Source organism: Papaver somniferum, unplaced genomic scaffold (assembly GCF_003573695.1).
Source record: "Papaver somniferum cultivar HN1 unplaced genomic scaffold, ASM357369v1 unplaced-scaffold_119, whole genome shotgun sequence".
NCBI lineage: Eukaryota > Viridiplantae > Streptophyta > Magnoliopsida > Ranunculales > Papaveraceae > Papaver > Papaver somniferum.
Genome location: NW_020620936.1, coordinates 3261239 through 3277547, shown reverse-complemented (window position 1 = coordinate 3277547; position 16309 = coordinate 3261239).

The window sequence follows — 16309 nt, the reverse complement described above, 5'->3', positions numbered from 1 at the left end:
AAAAAAAAAATTACAAAAATAAAAATGTCTCTCTTTTTTTTTTCTCTCTTTTACAAAATAAAGAAAATCTTCTTCATCCGCTCCTTTAGCTTTGCTTTTCGCTCCCAAACTTTAAGTAAATCACCACAAGCTTTGGCAAATTTATCTCTCGCTCCAACTTCAAAAATCTGCAAGGAAACAAAAAAAAACCAAAAACGTAAAGAAGAACAAGAATAATAATAAAAAAAAATCTAAAAAAAATGCTACCTAAACACAAGTCCGCGTCGGCGGCGCCAAAAATTTAATGTATTTTTCAAATAGTAATTGTAGTAGTGGTAAAAACAGGGTCTTTTCAGACTTGTGAAGAAAACAATTTTTCTAGATTTAAATTAAACAGGCAAATAAATAAAATAGTTCAAACCTTTAGAGAAAATATCAAGACTAGGATTCCACCATTAACCAATTAAATAGTAAATTCTAAATAATATTCATGCAATTCTATCTTTAAAAATAATTCTAATATTTGCCTCAAATATATTTTTGAAGTAATAATTGTAATCACAAAGTATAAAACATCAAAAGTTTTTAAAACCCAGCATGCTTCATCAAAATAATTCACAACTATTCAATAAAAACTAATATTTTAAATTCAATTCCATGCAAATAATCAAATAATAATATTGTAAATAAATAATAAAATTAGAATTATACCAATCAATATGGACCAATGGCTTCCTCCGTCGTCTCGGCTAATGGGTTTAGCTCCTCATCCCAAAGACACACTCACAAGATGAATTCATGGCTAAAATAGGTGTTTTTATTGATGAATATAAGATGAAACAGAAATTTGCAACGCTGTAATGGTGTTACAGCGCCACTGTTACAAAGGGGTATGGTAATTTAAGACTGCTGTAAACGATAATTATCTACTGCTGTGAAACAACAACAGTGGTCTGAAAATAAGTCTGCTGAAGAACGACTGACTCTGCGAGTCTGTTCTTCGTGTTCTTCAGAAGCTTTAATGGCAGCAGCAGCAGCATCGTTGTCTCCTCTATAATTGCTTCTCCTAGGCTCTCATCGACTCTAAACTCTCTCCTAAAGGTTTCTAACCTTTCTTTGATGTAAACCAACACTTATATAGCCTTCAGATTCCCTAGAAACTCGATCAAATTCGAGAATAAATCTCTTATTCTTCACGTGCAGTTTGAACAATAATTCCATCTATCGATCTTTGTATGCGTCTGTGAGGTATTCTATTGCTCCCAAAATCTTCTCTGACTTGAACTCAACTGTTTTGAAGTATATCCCACGCAAGAATCTCTCCCAAATCTTTCAAACCAATTCAAAACCCTAAACAGGGACCGTGTGCACTGTCTTGACTTTGTGTGGATTTTCTGACTAATCCAGCCCAATTAGATGGGTCTAATCGCTTCTAACAGGTCCCTTATGTCTTGTAGAGTCCGTGGGTACCAAATTTGCCCATTGAATCGCATGCTAGGTCGCTCAAATCCTTGATCCAAAACTGTTGACGCTGCTGCCTTTTTTCCCGCCAAAATTTTCTTTTGAATTTGAGAAGTTGACCTCCCCTTATCTGTGGCTGGTCTCCCTTTAGCAGATGCCTGGAAATGGGTCATCCCTTAGTAATTAGGTTACCCCTTATCCAAAATCAAGGGTCCGTATAGCAAGTGTTCTCTGGGGCATTTTCCGCATTTTTTTCGGGGTTCCTCCGGGGTATTTCTGGGATACTTCCGGTACACTTCTGAGGCGCTTCCGGTACGTTATCAACGGAGGTCCAAATGCCACATTTTTAGCCAAATTCGCCGCAAGAGATTATTTTCCAAAAACACCTACAAATACATAAAATAACCAAATAAGTACAATATCGAGTACTAACAATATATACAAATGAGCTATATTAGACACATAAATGCGTCTATCAATATCACCGGAAGAAAAAAGATTTCCAAATACGGTCCAATCTGGTGACGAAGGCGGAGGCCCAACAACCTTGCTAACAGGGGAAATAGAAACATACTGATCGGTCCCTAATGAGGTGGGCGTAGCATTGAAGGAAAAGCTGGCCAGTGGAATCACAACCTTCTTCTTCGGCTGAGAGTCTGAGCTACTAACCCTCACCGCCGGAGTAACACCCTTCTCAAACGAACCACTCGAGTGGAGCGAAGTAGCAGGAGATGATGGAAGACTGTTGGAAGATATCACTACAGCACTGGTAGTAGCCGAGACAACAGGTTGCAGATCACAGGAGCAAAAAATGAAGTAACCCTTGGCAACGAAGTAGTAGTCGCAGCTTGAACACTAATGGGGCTCACCAATGAAGCATCACCACCAACTGGGAGGTTTTCACTTTCCACAGAGCCAGCACGAATAAGACTAGGGATGTTCTTGGAAAAATCTTCCTCAATATCATCCAAATGAGGAGTAAGGGCAGTGTCCTCGACATCCTCCATGTCTTCATCAACTGGTTACTCCTCGCCAACCTTGGGGTCCTCGTCAGACTCTTCAACATCGATCACAGCCTTTAACTTTCCTTTCTTGGAAGACTTTATAAAAGCACATGCGCAAGCTAAGGATTAGGGGAAAAATACTAAGGAATACATAAACAATAAGGCAGGGGTATAATCCTTACCTCCACAAGTGAAGATTTAGATGCTTCAATCGAAGCTTTCCTTTTCCTTGTCCGAGAAGCCATGAAGTTACCAGCGGAGCCCGGAGCATCCCCAGCAGAAGAAGTAGGGGCAAGCTACAAAGGAGGTATCGAAAAAAACTTAGCAAGGGCCGAAAAAAAAAGATAGCCGAAAACAAAAATATGAAGCATACAACAGACGAAGCTCACCTCATGAGAAACAACATGGTTCAAAACCCAAGGTCGATATCCATCATACTTAGCAGGTAGAGACGAAGTGGGACGAGGAACATTGGGATATGCGGAAGTAAAACCACGAGCCCAAGGACCCACAACACTAAGAGGTGTACGCGCCCAACGATCATCATGATCCAATTGAATACGATCAGGCTTCGGAAAAAAGAGCTTGGCAGAGTAGGGGATGACGGTTAACCTAGTTTTTTCAATCTCCTCCAGCAAACAAAGGTTATTTCCTTCCGTAATCTACCTAGAAGTAACATGAATACGGCACGGACCAACGCTCCAAGGAAGAAGAATACTTTTCTGCATGGTGTCAGCATAGGTAGCATTGAAGTTGGCAGGGGTATAATCCTCCTGCTTAGACCTCCAGCAACAAAGGGTTCATAAGAACTCAGGGTAGTCTTACCCTTGCTATGGTACCAGCACTCACGAAGGGTACACCAAAAGTTACCAGTGTATTGCATGATCCATCGAACCTGAGTCTTGTTCACAGAATCATCCCTGGTAGACAAAACATCATAGTAGAAAGGATCCTTTATACTAAACAAGGACAAGAGCATACATGCAGCCAACTGGCCAACACTAATCAAGAAATTGTTCTTCATAAGGAAAATATCGGATTAGGGATTCGGTGAGAAAATCCGGGCCATTAACAAAGGAGATGTCAAACTTATGAAGGCGAAAAGACTTGGCAATCTCATCCAAGGACAAGTGAGCATAGCTATCATTATCGCGAAGCTGCAACCTTTGGAGTTCGAAATGAGGTGGAGGAGGAGGAAGATTCTCAGCAGCAACCTCTTCTACCTCATCTTCCTCAGGTCCCTCAGGTATCTCAGTACCCTCAGGGGGTGGAGATGGCGTAGCATCAGGATGATCCATCCGTGGAGGTGGATCAGTGGACGAAGGAGGTCTCCGGTCCTTCCGCGTAGGCTTCTTCGGATGTCTCATAATCCCTAACATCAGCAGGAAAGACAGCACATCAACAATGGCGGACCAAATTTACAGTCGGTTCTAAAACACTAGTGGGGCAAAGATAATAGTAATTTGGGCATAGGTTTAATAAAACCAACCAAGAGAAACGACTTCATCCTCCCAAAAAGCGAAATGAAGTATGATTGATCACCACATTCAAAAAATTCGCAGTCAAGAAACAATCATGATACGTTCATGGAAATGCAAAAATGGAGTAATACCCATTTTCTCAAACAACACAGAGAACATGGATAAAGTCACAAACAGTACATGCAAACATTCAAAAGCATCAATGGCATTCAAAGGCGAGTAACCAAAATTGGAGCAAGGCAAATCCAAGATACAAATTCGAACAACCAGTGAAGAAGAAAAAGATCACTTACCTACAAGTGATGATCGTGTTTTGAAGAACAAGAGCTTTTGCGAGTCGATGGAAGATCAACAGTTGAAAGCAGAAGAGGAACAAAAATCTCTGAGAAAGAGATGGAGAGCGACATTCGAGGGAGAAAAAAAGGAGTTAATGAAATTCCTTCTCTTTATTCCCTTTTTATAGGTGTCTGGATAATCCAAAAATTTGGATGTCCCGAAATTCAAGGGGAAGTTATTGCATGAAGAGACATGTGGGGACCACCCAATGGGTGCGTGCAAAAATGGCGGCGTTACGGGAGTTTTTTCTTCTAATCCTACCAAATAGTAGAATATCAAAGAAAATGGGAAAACTGTGAATACCAATATTATATGGAGCATGTGTCATGATTTTAATGGTCGCATACAAGATAACTGTGTAGCCCTTGCTATACAGAGAAACCTGAGTAACAGAGGATACTTTCGCAGATCTACTTTATCTTATCCCAAGAAGGTATACCTCGACGGTCAAGATAGAAAAAATAAAGCCTAGTCTAGAGAGAGGCAGCTGGCGAAGGGACTGTGAATACCAATATTTTGTGGAGCACGTATCACGATCTTATTGGTAGTATACAAGATAACTGTGTAGCCCTCTCTATACAGAGAAGCCTGAGTAGCAGAGGATACCTTCGCAGATCTACTTTATGTCATCCCAAGAAGGGATACCTCGACGGCCAAGATGGAGAAAGTAAAGCATAGTCTAGAGAGAGGCAGCTGGTGAAGGGACAGAGTTAGATGACACATCTAATCAACATTAAATGCACAAATCTCTTATCTACACGCATAACCAAAGAAGGTGGAGAGAGATGATGTGGCATAATTTGACTGGCAAAGGTTAGCGGTGAACGAAGGTACAACCTGTACTGAGGTTGGGAAGTTCCCGAAGGAACATGGGTTAGCTGAGGTGGCAGAGTCTGACTAGAGAAAGCGCGCGGTGAACGAAGGTACCATTTGTACGGAAGGTATATCAGGGAATGATGGATCCAAAGACAGCAAAGATATACCTGTAGCATAAGGGGCTACAAATACCAAGCTTCACCAAAGACACAATGAGAAGCTTTGCTACTCCAAAACAAGGAGCATGAGGATGCAATCCACGTGATGGCCCAAGAGAACCAGAACCTAAAAGATATGCTGGAGGTACAAATCGAAGGTTCCCAAACTCACCCTTCGTTAAATAGGCGTGAGAATGGAGCTATCTCAGGAAGACGAAGGGTAGATATTAACCCACCAAAGGCTAACCCACCACGGGGAGCCAGGAGAACACAACATGATCCTAACGAAATGGATCCAACTTTCAAGCCCTCTCAGTCTTATTATGATGATACATTTTCAAGAGATGCTCACAATGTGAACATGGTCATGGAGCAAATAGAGAAAATGCGTAAGGAGATACAAGGATTGAAAACCGTCCATGCAGGAGCAACGCTAGAAGAGGTTCTCCAGGAAACGACAATATCTCCGTTGTCTCTTCGTATTTTTAGGGAGTCTATCCCTGCGAAATTCCCGGTACCTACGTTTCATGCATACAATGGTACCTCTGATCCTGCAGCCCACCTACAGTACTACACTCGTGTCCTTGACCATTTGGAAAGAGATGAGGTAGTACTTTGTAGGTACTTTCCTGCAAGCTTGACAAGATCAACATTGGCATGGTATGACAACTTACCAGCAAACTCAATTGACTCTTTTGAGAAATTGTCTACGGTGTTATTAGAGATATACATGTACAACAAGTCAACAAAGGCATGGTTAGATAGGCTATTTGCTTTAGCTATCGGACCCCGGGAAACATTGATGCAATACACGGACAGTTGGGAGAAGACATGCCAAGCAATTGGGAAAGTCAATCCAGAAATTAGCATTAATTTCTATAAGTACGGACTTGATAGAACCTCAGCTATCTTCGTGGAGATTCACAACCGATCCCTTGATTCCGAAGGAGATCTTAGGGTTTTCCAAGATCGCTACATCAGACTTGAAGAAATCCAGAAGGACAACCCCAAGGCGCAAACAAAGACAACAATAGCTCCACAACGAACCAACTCTCTGGAACCAATTCCGGAGATACCTGAGAGGAAAAATGAAGCCGGGGGCAGAACCAGCTCCCGAGATAAAATATCAAAATACGGAGATGGCAAAGGCAGAGAAAAAGGAAGAGAAGAATTTGTAGATAAAATCTACACAAAGATAAATACCACATTCTCCCACATTGTAAGCAAGGAAGGAGCGAAGCCGGGCTTTCCGTACCCTAATACTATGGGAAAGCAACCGGATAAAACAAAGGAGGATAAGGAGTACTGTGAGTACCACCAGTACTATGGACATACAACTGATACATGCTATCACCTAAGGAACACGATTCATAGCTCAATATCGTGCGACTAAGGATCTATTCTTTGACTCTGATTGTCTTCGCTCCAGCCAGAGCTTTGGTGAAATCCGCAGGGGTATCATCCAAGAGATGGAGGATTTCATGGACACCTATGCTAATTTCTTTCCTCGTCTCTCAGCGTTCTCAGTAAGTGATTCCTACCTTACCGCTTCGCAAATTGTTTTGATTCTTCGTTTGTTCTTATACTCCTTTGTTTGCAGCTTTGCAAGAAAATAGATGTTTGCTGCACCTTTTTCAAGTTCTATAGGGCTAAGTGTACTCACTTGAGTGCTCTGTTGGAGCGTGCTCGTCAAGAATATGCCCTCGTTAGCACACAAAAACCTTTGTCAAGTGATGCTGCTTCTATTGCTAGAGTATCTTCGTTGGAGGATGATCTGAGAAAGACTCAGAGATCCTTGGAAGCTTGTCTGTTGTCTCTTGAGAGAGCTAACAATACTGCTAAAGTTGCTGAGGACGGGCGTAAAGATGCTGATTCCGCTATGGCTGCTGAGTCCTCCAAAGCCATAGGTTCGTTTCTTATTTCCCTTAGCTTTGTTTTTGTTCTTGTTTGGTTGCATAGTCTTGAGACAACCTTCGCCTGCCAGCTGGTAGCTTTAGTGAGCTTAGATATCTTCGGGATTAGGTAGCCAATTTAACCTCCGATGTTTGGTATTATTAAAAGAAGTCTGACAGACTGATGAAAGTAATTGTTCATAATGAGGCCCAACTTTTCCTTGAATCTGCTCATAACGCGGATCTAGTGAAGCAGATGGCTTTGCTTCGTAAAGAATGTGACGAAGCCCTTAATTGGAAGGAGAGTCTCATTTTAAAGCAAAAGGAGGATATTTCCTTAGTTGAGAGACGCCTCTCAGCCCAAGAAAGCATCCGCAAGAAATAGCATGCGGATTTCGAAGATGCTTGTGCTTCATTATCCAAGGTTACTGCAGAGCATAACGTTTTATCTTCTGAGGTATGTTCTCTTAAGAATAAACTTGTTGAGGCAGGATCTGCATTATCTTCCATGTCCTATGCGTCCTTAGTTAGGAAACTGGAATATTTAGAGAATGTTTACCAAGTTTTATCCTCTAAGAGTGCTTCGCTCCGGATGTTGATGATTTCCGAACTGAACGTGATACCCTTGTGGAAGATCTTGAAGTCGCTGAGGAGGACCTTGCGGAGGCACATCATAGTTTAGAAGAATCCCTTATCCATGCAGGAGGTAGCTTAGGGTCATTATATTCCAGCAGCATTCTTTATGTCTTTTTTCGCTTCTCCATATTGCTTACACCCTTCGTTCTCGCAGGTCTCCAGGAACAGCTGGTGGGTGCAAATGCCAAGATCAATCATCTCGAAGGACAGATATCCTTATCCCGTAAATTTGATGTTGCTGCTAAGTTCAAGGCTGAGGCTCTTCATCAAGCTAATGATCATCTTAGTGCTCAGGTGACGGAGCTTTGTCAGAAGTCGGCTTCGAATTTGGAGGTTCAGTCTTCTGAGATGAAGGTACAATATGAGCGTTCTGCCATTGATTACATCAACACTGCCTTTGCGGAATCTGAGCTACAAGCTGAAGGAGTTTTCTTTCCTCGTCTTCCTTACCCTTGATCATGCCGTGTCCAGACTATCTTAACTGAAGTTTTTGTTGTATTATGCCCCCGGCTGAGGGGCCTTTTTATCGTCTCCTTTCCTTTAAACAATGGTTCGTGATGGTTTGAACCTTTGTTTTCTGCAACTTTTAAGACATGTTAGTCATATTTTGGTAACATTATTATTGTACCTATGTTATTGCATGAATATTTTGTTTGTAGACGTATTGTGTCTAGATGATTGCACATTTGGGTCATCACAAGGTGCTAAGGTATGTTTAAACTTGGGTGGAACATTCATCTTTCTACCTAAGTATCCTTTTGCCATAAGGTACCGTGGTGGCGAAGGCTCCTACGTGGGCAATAGTTTTCCTATAACCCTACGCGTTCAGCGCGAAGGCTGCTTTACTTCGACAAGGTATCTCTATTGGGGATATCTTACTTTTTCTTATTTCCTCATGAATGGAGCCATCACTCCGAGGATCCGAGTATTGACATATGCGCAGTTATATCTTGCCTTGTCTCATCGTCAGTCCTGACGGAGGGTGTCTATTCTAACCCAATTTGTACCTAATCAAAAATTGAGTTTCTCTTAGGAAAAAGTTTCTTTCATTGATTAGTAAGGTTCATAATACCTTTGATCAGGGATAGAACATGGTGGGCTATTGCCCGTTCCCTTATTCTCCTGAGTAATCACCATTCTCTTACAGGTAGTACTTTTTTAGGTACATTGCATTCCAAGGGTGTTGCAATACTTCACATTTGAGGGTCCTTAGGTAGTATGAACCTTTTCCAGCGATGTCGTGTATGATGTAGGGACTGTCCCACGTCGGAGCTAGCTTGCCCTACTCCTTCTTTCTTTGATATGGTGGTATCTGACGCAACACGTATTCTTCGACCACAAAGTTTCTAGGGATGACCCGTTTGTTGTATTCACGAGCTAGACTTCGTTGATAGGATACCATCTTTTGCAAAGCCACTTCCCGCCTTTCTTCAAGATCATCGAGCTTCTCTAGCATTAGGTCCTGTTGATGGTGCAATTTCGATAAAGGTCAAAATCGTAAAATCACGATACTGCATGTCCCTGACACGGATTCCAGGCATGTGACGATCCATATTTTACGAGCCATGATGAACATGTTTTTCAAAAAGCCTCCACTAACTGAGCGTTCGATGCCTCGCATTTCATCATGCCCTCTATGTAGAATAATATAATTGGGCGGTTCTCCTTAGATTGAGAACTTAACGCCTTCCGGACGTCGGTGACACTCACTATTCCCTGACTACATAGATAGACCCCCTCCACATAGAAGAACGATTGGGAGGTTCTCCTCAGATTGAGAGCTTAACGCTTTCAGGACGTCGGTGACACTCACTGTTCCCTGACTATGTGGAGAGACTGTGTATAGACTCAGGCGGTTCTCCTCAGATTGAGAGCATTAACGCCTTCAGGTCATAAGAAACACTTGTGACTCCCTGACTATGAACCTTTCAGGATGGATGTGACGCTTTAACTGGATAATATCCTTTCTGCGATAGATTGATTCTACCGTGACATTCACCACTGAATTCCTAGAAGATAATCTATTTTATCTCATCATCCGACTTCATGATCGAATCCACGGCTGATATCATGAGATGGTGATAAATAAATTATTACTCTAATTTCATGATCGAATCCACGACTGATCTCATGGAATGGTAATAGATTACTCCGATTTCATAATCGAATCCACGACTGATCTCGTGAAATGGTAATAAACAACCATTACTCCGATTCTATGGTCGAATTCGCGATCTCATGGAAGGGTAATACTCGTTTTATTATTCCGAATTCATGGTCGAATCCACGGCTGATCTTATGAATTGATAATAAAAAACTACTCACTCTTATTACTCAGTTTCATGAATCATTATCCACTGAATTTCATAAATTAGTAATAAATACTCAACAATCGGGCATCAGGACCATCACTGAGTAAGCCCCATAAAATGGTGCAAGTGTACTCGACAATAATGCACGACCGAGCACCCGAATGCACGAACAAGCATTCGAAAATATGGACAAACGAGGAATCCTACACAAAACAGGAGAAAGGCAATAATAATAAAATAATAAGAGACGTTCATGGATCGGGCCCACCGTCTAGCCGGTCGTGCCCTAGCCATGGCCGGTCCCATATGATTGTTGTCATATGCATCAAAAATAATTTCACTTTCCTAAAGTATATGATAAGAAAGAGTTCGTTTCTACAGAGAGGCAGTTGTAGTTATTAATATTTCAGATCCTTAAGTAACCGAATTGGGGGGGGGGGGATTTATGATTTATGTAAGCAATAAAAGTAAATCAAAAGCGAAGTAAATAGTAGAATGTAATCAATGAGTTGAGAATATTGGTCAAGGAGTTCATCTCAAATATATTAATTGAATAAAAGAAGATGAACATAAGCAAACCTTGGTAGAATAGCCGCTCTCCTCCAAAGCTCCAAGAAAAATACGTCTATCATATAACTATATTTCCAGAGAATCATGAACGATAAGTATGGGTCAAAACTAATATATTGGATCAAAGAACCATGTTATGTGAAATCAAATTAATCCATAACCAATAATAAGATTAAGTATTCATGTTAAAGGAGTTCATAAAAAGAAGGAAGAGAAAACCTATCATGTTTCTAAACCCTGGAACAAAAGTAAAAGTAAAGATATGATTCTCCATCTCGGACTGATCATATATTTGTAAGGCTCTACTCTATTTATATGTCCTGCTGCCCAGGTCAAAGACCAAATAAATTCGGCCATCACACATCCAACTGCCATGCCCAATTGAACAACTTCAACAAGCCTTAAACCAAGCTCATGAGCCAATAACATGCTAAGCCTGTCAGTCTTGTGGAACTGATAAACCAACTTAACCTGAGCATACTTCCAATCCATAATTCTCCTTCCCTGCACACCAAACTCATGCACAACCATTCATTTAATACCAACACAATCTTGTGCACTAACCATAAGGCCTTACCTGCTCAGATCACAACAATTAACATCATTTCACTCGCATGTGATACCCATTAGGCACATTTATTCTCCATCTTAGGTCTTCTTTGTTGTCTTGCAACACCAACAACACCATATTCGAACCAAACTCAGCTGCCACAAATAAATCCAGCTTCATTCCTCTGTAATCTTTCACTTCTTGAATCATTCTCCATTTCCTCCAGCTCCATCAACTCTGAAGTAGCAGCACAATCACCAGATCCATTATCTCAGCTCACAGCCATTAGCAGCAATCCCATTTTACCAATTTCTTCATCTGTATCATTCGTTATAGCTGCACCTTATAACCTGCAACTGCAACCTAAACATCAAACAGAAACCGCAACTGCAACAGTAACTTCTCTTGTTCAAATCTCAGATACATCGGCATCGACTGCACGACGCTTGTTCTCATTGCAGCTGTATAACCAAAACCAATAGCAACCTCCATAATCACTGCCAAATTCTCCAGATTAGCTTCAGTCCACCACTGCACAGCTGCACCACTTGTTTCTCTGCCTAACCATTGCATCACTGCTTCAAGCTCACCATAATTTCAATTCAAGTCCATCACAATTCCCATTGCATTAGAACACCAATTGCACATCTTATCTCCATTTCAGTTCATGCCACACTGCAAGCACCCTGGCCTACCTGCAATATTTGCTCATCACCAATCGATCGAAACAGCACCATATCCACTTGCAACTACAATCTCAGCTCAACACTCTGTAGCTTCAGACTCCACACTGCAGCTGTTTCTTCTTAACCTTCTTCTCCTCTTCATGGCAACCGTACCATTAATCCCCCTTGCTCACAGCTACAACCCCTTTCTTGTTCTCTTGCCATCTGAGCAGCACCTCCATTGTAGCTCAAAGACCTGTCCTAACATACATCTATTCAACCCATTAGCTTCATTGCTTGATAACTCCATTAGAACCGCACCTGCAATTTCAACAGAACTGCGTTACAACTGCTCACAGCCATCATCATTTCTGCATCCTCAATTGTCCACAGCACCATTGTCCTCTTCAGTCACCTGCAACTTCGGATCCATTTCTTCATTACACCTCAATATGACCAAATCCACCAGCACAAGCACAACAAACTGTTAGCTCAATACCATTGCAACTTTTGATGATAGCAGCAGCTTCAAATCAAACCCAAACAGGCTACAACTTCTTCCCTGCAAATTCGAGCTCATACTGCAAAACCATCTTCTAATTTCACGAACCCTCAAACATTTCTTCCATGGATCTGTTCTTCACCATCTGTTTCACTAACCCCAAGCACAAACCACCTGTAACGACATCAAACCACAACTGTGTGTTTCCCGGCTTCAATTCTTCTTTTCTTCTCTCTGAATTCGAGTTTTGACCATTCCCATCTGTTATTCATCCACAATTCTCCATTTAAACTCTGAATCATCTTCCAAATCTTCCCATTAAACCCTAGATATCAACATCTCTGACTTCTCGATCTAACCACCATAATCATCTCCTCCATTTTATTCTCGAGTTGATTCAACAACTGAGATGTTGCTTCGCCTCTTTTCTCTCTCGATTCTCAGACAAAAATAACCTGCAGCCATTTCTTCACACATCTCTTGGTTTCAGGGTGAGTTGTAATGAGAAGAGCATTCTCAACGTGTAGTGAACTGGGATGGCTATTTGCACCAATTGATGGATATGGACCACCCAGTAGTAGCCCCTTAACCTGTGACTGGCTCCTAATAACACCGGCATGTGAAACGATGATTCTGCCTTCCTTGCTCCAATGAACGCTCTTTTCTTCTCTTGAATTCTTCCACCAACAACCGTCTCTTACTTCTCAAATCCACTTCTTCTCTTCGTTTTCTTTTCATCTCTAAAGCTGTCATGCTTTTCACGCAATGAATTTGCATCACTAAAGCCGACATGCTTTTCAGATAGAGATGAAGAAATAAAAGCAAATAATGAGAAATAATATGCCTTGCCCTTTTAAGCGACGTTTCTTTTCCTTTTGTTTCAAATGACTCTAAAGTACCTAAACACTCAAAAGCAAACATAAGATACATAAGTTACAAGAAAATTTAGCAAAGAAAGCATAAACAATAGATAAATATTAAGGTGTTTTAGACACCTATCAAATTCCCCACACTTAGACTTTGCTAGTCCTCGAGCAAATCAAACAAAACTAATTCTAAAACATACATACAACTCCGTGTCGCCGAGGCTATGATTGCTCTTAGCATGAATAACAGGCCTTTGAACCCCTAGGTGTCCCTAGTGGACGAGTCATAGTCTCGTGAAGGTTTACAAGAGGTCTACCTACAAAATCTATATTTCCAACTCCAGCTACTTGTGATAAATCTATGAACAAATCCAAAACGGCTATTGGAGGAGGTACCCTGATGCTTATCCAAATTAATATATATGTAAATTAAGCTCTACTTAGAAAGTTGAACAAACCACAATACTCGGAATATGACTAACCAAAATCACACATGAATAGATTAAGAAGATGGATATAGAGATAGAAGTTTGCGAATGTTGACTAAGTGAATGGTGTTTCCCATATCTGTCTGAAGGTCACCGCCAAGATGAACCTATGAATCCTATTGGATTGAGATACAGGTCTGAATTCTAATATCAACACAGCTGGCATATACGAGGAACCAGCGATCGAAAATTTTAATTCTAGATCAATTCAACTGGCATATACAAGGGAACCAGAAGTCGATTTTATTGAACAATAATAACAAAAAAAATCTTTTTTTTTTTTTTTTTTTTTTTACTTGACAACATGATTAGATCTTTTGGATCCAAGTGCATGCTTCTTGTCAGCAGATTACATGATAGTTCCTATGGATCCTGCGTTCCACGCTTGTTTAGGCGACGGAATCAGGAAGAACACACACATATTGTTATCCAAGTGTCATATTTTTATTCCGGTTGGTCTAATTGGTCAGGTCTCTCTCTTCTTTTTTGTAGTAACTTAATCACTCTATTTCATCCCAGCAGTAATAACAATTCGATGTTAGTGACCCACCAAATCACTTGGATAAAAAAAAATTTGCAAAAATAAAAACAGAAGGTGATATGGTGACATTCCGAGATATGGTAACAACTATCATATTTTTTCTAACACTTGAATAATTCTGTCCTTTTAGTTAATGGGTTCCTCAACTCCTGCAGCCAAGATGGTTCCATCCATTTAGATTGATAGTGTCATCCTAAAGGCACATATTTCTATGTTTCGGAGTGCCAATTTTTTTCTTCTATTTTTCTATTTTTTTTAATTTTTTTTTAACTAAGGCATCAAACTCTACAAACATATAGATGCTCTCCCACACTTAAACTTTACATTGTCCTCAATGTAAAATTTAGTCATTCAAAGTAAAGTTCAAGGTGGGAAATTCCGCAAATGATGTGCAAAAACAAAGATAAAATGCTTAAAAATAAAAAAGATAAAGATAAGGATATAAAACCGGTGGGTTGCCTCCCCTTTAGCGCTTGGTTTAAAGTCGTCAGCCCGACTTGCAAGGCGAATTCCCCATACACCAATAATCTGAAAAGTTGGGGATCCACCCATAGTACCTGTTTTGCAAACACGGGCTTCACACAAATATTAGTATACAAAGCAGAATTGAAGCTATATATCGGTAAAAGTTTCCCCAAACTTATTCTTGTCCACACATGGAAGTGTATAAAGAACATAGAATTCGGGAACTTCCACGGTTTCTTGTTCCAAAACCTGCATAGTATGAGAATCCAACGTTTCTAATGGCGGATATCGTGAAACAAAGTCATTCAACAATATCTCCGAAGCACATACATTCAAACCAATAAGAGGTAAAGGAGAAGAAATGATATGCAAAGGGTTAGACAAACCTTGCAAGTTTTGCATTACGGTTTCCTCTTCATCCTTAGAAAATTCAAGTGAATTACTTACCTCTTGCACATCGTGGTCCTCTATCAAAACTTGCAAGTATTCTTTCTCCGTCTTTGCCTTAACCAAAATCTCGACATTAACATCATAGTAACCATCCTTTGCAAGCTCCACTGGGTCTTCCACAATATTGGTTAAATCGGTTCCATTCTCAACATACTCCTCTTTAGTAGACTCAAACCTTGTTGCAAGAAAATTCTTGAGAACACTAGTTTCATTACACTCATGTACCTTTTGAATAGGTGCTTGATCATTATAAAGATCAAGAGTCGAATCAACTACACCAATGTCATCAAATATATCCAAAGGTTTGTCTTTTTCAACACAACTGTCCATTTCCTCTTTGTATTCATCAATGCCCTTTCTTAAGTTGGAAACACCTTTTTGAAGCTCTTGGAGTGATCCATCCAAATTCTGAATATAATGTTCCATTTGTTTGTAAAGCTCATTCGAAAAGGGAAAAGTAGAATCACTTACTTCAGTATTGCTAGGCCAATTATCTTCCCTTTGAATGGGTGAATGATCATAACTACGATCAGAAATCGGGCTAAACATACCATGAGCATATTCGGTCGATGAAACTGGTTTCATGCTTGGTTGTATACGAACTGACTCCATGCTGACCATAAATTGTTGCATTTCATCTACCAAACTAGAAGAAATATTAATAGGAGCACAACTATTCTCCCCTTCTTGTGGTTGCTCACTTACATACCTACCGTAAGAAGGTCGGTATGTATGAGAATAACTCAAAGGGTACGTGGAATATTGACCATAACCAAATGATTGGTTTTGATTGTATTCCCCGCAAGGGTGATAGTTGTCATATTGTTGTTGAGGTTGATAACCGCATTGATTGTTCCAATATGCTCCGTCCACGTGAAAATAGGTACCTGAAATAAGAGTTCTCAAAACTACGTCAAAATCAGAAAATAAGAAAAGCTAAAAACAAAAATAATAAGAAACCAAAAACCAGTGACAACCGTTGCCTCCCCGGCAACGGCGCCAAAATTTGATCGCTGTCGTATGCATCAAAAATAATTTCACTTTCCTAGAGTATATGATAAGAAAAAGTTCGTTTCCAAAGAGAGGCAGTTGTAGTTATTAATTTTTCAGATCCTTAAGTAACCGAATTGGGGGGGG